Source organism: Myotis lucifugus, unplaced genomic scaffold (genome assembly GCF_000147115.1).
Source record: "Myotis lucifugus unplaced genomic scaffold, Myoluc2.0 scaffold_66, whole genome shotgun sequence".
NCBI lineage: Eukaryota > Metazoa > Chordata > Mammalia > Chiroptera > Vespertilionidae > Myotis > Myotis lucifugus.
Window position 1 is genome coordinate 4,967,268 of NW_005871114.1, and position 5,539 is coordinate 4,972,806.

Here is a 5,539-nt window from a genome sequence, read left to right on the forward strand (position 1 = left end):
ACATGGTTCCACTTATACGAAGCACCTAACATAGTCAAACTCATAAAAGCAGAGGATAGAGCGGTGGTTACCGGTGCGGGGGTGGGGGCCGGGGTGGGAAATGGGAAGTTGTTCAATTGGTATAACGTTTCAGTTATGCAAGATGAATTAGTTATAGAGGTCTGCTGTACAGCATACTGCCTATAGTCAACAATTCTGTATTATGCACTTAAAAATTTTAAGAGGGTAGATCTCATGGTAAGTGCTTTTACCCCAAACACATACACACACACACACACACACACACACACACACACACACAAAACCCAAAGGGGAACACAGGGAAACTTTTAGAGGTGATGGATGTGTCTGTTACCTTGATTGTGGTGATGGCTTTGCAGGTGTATGCATATGTCTGGACTCATCAAATTGTATTCATTAAATATGTGTGCTTTTCTGTGTGCATCAAATATACCTCTGATAACTGGCACGGTGAGCCAAGGTGTTTTCCTGGGGTCGTGTCTTTTGATGCCGAAGAATGAGCTCTGAGGGCCAGAAGATTTAAGCAAAAGTATGGGAAACTTATTACAAGCAGATTCAGACTCCCCGAATGGGGAGGGGCCCAGTAATGGGCTGCCTGTGAAGCCGTGTAGTGCAGGGGTATATGTTTGCCACACGCCTGCTCTTTACCCGCGTCTTCACCTGCCTGACTCCCTCATTGTTCTTGCCCAGCACGGACCTGAACTTCCCCTGTTTCTACGTGCTCTTTCTCTGTCCTATGCTGCACTTTCTGTGTCTATGCCTTCGTACACCTTGTTGCTGCAGACCCTCCCTTGTTTCCCAGGCCTCCCGCTTGGAATCCAGAAACATTTTGTTATTCCTGCTTGGTTGGGTTCTGCGATTAGGCTGTGTCCCACCTGCCTTTGTTTTCCACTGGACCCCTGCCCTGCCGGCCTGTCAAGCTAACCCTCTCACCTCAATAAACCCCTGCCCTGCCGGCCTGTCAAGCTAACCCTCTCACCTCAATAAACCTGATTTTATTATTTTTAAACCTTTATTGTTGAAAGTGTTACGATGTCCCCTTTTTACCCCCATTGACCCCTTCTAGCCACCCCGCCCCCACCCCAGGCCTTCACCACCCTGCTGTCTGTATCTGTGGGTTATGCAGATATGCATACCAATTCTTTGGTTAATCTCTTCCCACCCACCCATCCTCCTCCGCCTTCCCTCTGAAATTCATCAGTCTGTTCCAAGCTTCTATGTCTCTGGATCTATTTTGTTTATCAGTTTATTTTGTTCATTAGATTTCACATATGCGTGAGGTCATGTGATACTTGTCTTTCTCTGTCAATAAACCTGTTTTTTAAAAGCAGCAGCAGCAGCAGCAGGCCTGGTACAGGTGGAGCCAATCCTTTCAACACAACTGTGTGCTGTGGGGTTTGATTAACTGGGTTCATAGCAAACTGGTGGAGCCAGTTCCATCTCTCTGTCCTTCAGCGTTGGGGGGACTCGGGCGGCTGTGGAGAGAACGCTGGAGTTTGGGGAGCGGCAGCGTGGGAAGAAAGGTAAGTCCTGCTCTTGGGGCCTGTGCTGTGGTCTGGGCACCTGCTGCAGGTGAGCGCTGCTCTGAGGGCCCTGGGAGTAGCTGGTGGCTGAGGCCTTTGGCTGCTCAGGTCCCCCATCCAACTTCCTCCTTGGACTTTCTCTCCTGTGCTTTCTGGGTCGAACCACCACCCAGACGGTCTTCTTCAGAGGGCGTCGGGCAGAAGCAGAAATGACTTCCCAGCTTCTGCTCCTGGTTGCTGGTCTGCAAGGGAGCAAAGGCAGAAGCAGCAAGACCAGTGGAGAGGTGAAAGATGATGGGGCTCCCCCTGTGGTTGGGCCAGCGGGGAGCCAGCAGTGGGCGACAGGTGGTTGGATGCTGGATGTGAGGATAGAGCCAGCAGGATTTGCTGATGGGTTAACTGGGGGAGGGAGGGGAGTAGAAGAAAAGGCTTCAAGATTTGGGGGGGCCACTGGAATGGCGGAGATGATTAGCAGAGGTGTGGGGACAGGGGGAGTAGGTTGGGATGAGGGAGGGAGGCAAAGAGCTCAGAACCCAGCCGCCAGGTCTGCCGCACACACATTGCAGCATTTACATGGGCGGGGAGGGGGGGGGCAGAGGCGGGCAGAGGGGGCAGAGGAGCAAAGAGCAGACAAGCCAGTGAATCTGCTCGCGGGCCCTGCTCCAGAGGCTGCCTCTGAATCCTGCGTCCACTCTGACTTGCTGGGCCCAGTCGAGGGCTTGGTCCTGACTGTAGATGTGCCTCATGCGGGCCTTGCCCCCCTCTCGGGCTGAGGACCTTTAGTGCCGACACTTAGTGCGGCTTTGAGAAGTAGCCGCCGTGAAGAGCAGGACAAAAACCCCCGCTAAGATGACCCACATTCTCGCTGGAGACTATTGTGATGTATTATGAATGGGTCCTTCTGAAGTACGGTTTGAACACCTAATTAAATAATAATTCATTCTCCGCTATGAGACATTTTGAGCGATGGGCTCTAATAGAATAATATTAGCACTTGTGCACTGGAACCTTCCATTAAGAACGACATTCCATTCTTTTCTGTCACCTTTAGCTTTCTCCTTGGAGGGAGAAAACCACCAGCCCTGAATTTCTATGGAAAGCGGGGAAGTTCCTGGGCCCTCACGGGTGTGTGTGTGTGTGTGTGTGTGTGTGTGTGTGTGTGTGTGTCGTTAAGAAGCCAATCTCATGGAGAACAGGAGGAGAAACAGAATTTTGTTGCAGGATTTTCACTCAGTGTTAAGGCCTGACCCTGAGTGGGGAAGTCGGTGGCAAGACTCTGGTCTCTGGGCTGAGCCCCCCATGTGAGTCCTGGGTACACTGCTTACTAGCCGGGCCCCTGACAGACCCAGTGACCCTTCAGAAAATGTCCCCTTGCGATTTCTCCCTGACCCCAGGAAGTTATTGAAAAGTATGTTGTTTAATTTCCACATAGTTGTGGAACTCCTAGATTTCCTATTGTTCTTGATTTCTAATTTAATTCCATTGTGGTCAGAAAACATACTTCAGATGATTTCAGCCCTTTCCGATTTATTGAGACTTGCTTTTTCCATCCTGTTGATATTATTTTGGAGAATGTTCTACGTGTGCTTGAAAAGAATGTATATTCTGCTGTGTTGGGTGGAGTCTTCTGTGATTGGAAGGTCCAATTGGAAGGTGCTGTATATTCTTACTGATGTCCTTTCTCTATTTATTGAATTATTGTCGTATTTTTTTCTCTTGAAGTGGTTTCCTTTAATTCTTTGAGCATATTTAAAATTGTTGCTTTGAAATCTTCATTTGCTAAAATCAACATCTGGGCTCATGCAGAGTCAGTTTCTATTGGGAGCTGTTATTCTGTGTGTGGGCCACACAACCCTGTTTCTTTGTATGTCTCATGATTTTTTGTTAGAAGTTGAAGAACATTTAATAGAGCACCTAGAGATTCTGATTTTTTTTCTTGAAGGCTTCTCTTAGTTTGTTCCTTTGTCTGTTTTGGTTTGGTTTGGTTTTTGTAACTTGCCTGGACTCACCTGGCAGAATCTGTCTTCCTCACGGTGTACAGGAGCTGATGTCTCGGCTCAGTCTTTATTTTTTTAATTCTTTCTTCTTATTATTTTTAGCCTGACTTCCTAAGGGAACCCCTGCGTATACATAGCTTGGTAGTCAGCCTTGGGTTTGGACAGAGGTTGTGTTTAAACACCACAAGCCCATGACACTTCTCTGACCTTCACTGATGGGTCGGTGTGTGGGGTGGGGATGGCACTCAAAGTTCAGGCAGCTCTCAGGTCTGCCTTAGCTTTGACATTTCCCCGGGCCCTCTCGTGTTTCCCCGAAGGTGAGGATAGTTTCCCAGCCAGCCAGAGACACGTGGAGAGTTCATTTAGGCCTCCTATTGCTCTGTCATTCCCAGAGTTGTCCTATTAAATCTCTGGCTGATCCACTGCTCACCCCAGTTGGGACAGCAGCCTCAGGCCAACAGAGCTTCAGGTTTGCTGTTTGTTTTCTGTTGAGCTTGCTACTTGGGCTTACAATGCTGTCTAACATGGACTTTTCACTTTCCATTCCGAGTCAAGTTTGCCCCTACTTGCAGCCAAGCTGGTCTGCAATTCCTGCCCTGCCCCAATGAAATGACTGCACCTACCCAGCTGGGTTGGGGCGGGGGGGGGGGAGTAGAAGCAGTCCTGGACAAGGAGGCTGTTGTTCCTACACAAACTCCAGCAGTTCTTTAGGAATAAACATCCCGTGCCCTGGCCGGGGGGCTTGGTTGGTTAGAGCTTTGTCTCATATACCAAAAGGTTGCAGGCTTGATTCCCAGTCAGGGCACATTTCTAGGTTGTGGGTTCAATCCCTGGTGGGGCACACACACGAGGCAACCAATTGACGTTTCTCTCTCTCTTCCCCTTCCTGTCTAAAATCAATAAAAACATATCCTCAGATGAGGATTTTTAAAAAAAGAATAAATATCTCTCAAGTTGTTGTTTGCATTTGGTTCATCTCTACAACCTTGAAATGGTTTGATTTTGATAATTGTGTCCAGTTTTATTCTTGTGTTTTGGAAGAGAATATTTGCCTGCCTCTGAATAGTGTCATAGCTGGAAGTCTTATTTCTGCATATTTTAAAGTTTTTAATACCTATGGTCAAACTTCTCTCAAAAAAAGGCTTTACTTCTGTCGGCTAGATTAAAAAGCACAAGGAGAGGGAGCTGGCTGAGCAGGCTGCAGTGAGCCACACCGTACTGTCCCAGGGTGTGGCATGAGCCCAACTCACCCCTCCCAACTTCCCCCATAGGATTAAGCAACACCATTACAAAACAAACAAGAGAGATGACAGCAGCAAGCCATGGTCCCAAGGGGGTTCCAAACCCTTCACGATCATCTCCCGCCTCATTCATACTAAGAAACAAGTTCAGACTGTGAAAATCTTCTCAGTCTTGGGCTGCAGTGGACCTAATAAACCAGATCTTCCAAAACCATGCCAGCAGGCTAGGGAGATTTTAAATAGAATGACTGTACAATTTTGCCCAAGACCTGTTTCCCAAACATTATTGTAAGATCCCCAGAGAGGTTAAGCCAGTGGTTCTCAACCTTCCTAATGCCGCAACCCTTTAATACAGTTCCTCATGTTGTGGTGACCTCCAATTTCATTGTTACAAATTGAACATAATTAAAGCATAGTGAATAATCACAAAAACAATATGTAATTATATATGTGTTTTCCGATGGTCTCAGGCGACCCCTGTGAAAGGGTCGTTCGACTCCCAAAGGGGTCGTGACCCACAGGTTGAGAACCTCTGGTTAAGCAATGTGTCCAAGGAACCCAACCAGCAAGTGGCAGAGCTAGGACTGGATCTTCCAAGCCTTAAACGTGCTCTTTACTATTATATTTTAACTAGAGGCCTGGTACACGAAATTCGTGCATGGGGGGGTGCCCCTCAGCCTGACTTGCACCCTCTCCAATCTGGGAGCCCTCAGGAGATGTCCTACTGATGGCTTAGGCCCGCTTCCTCGCGGTTCTC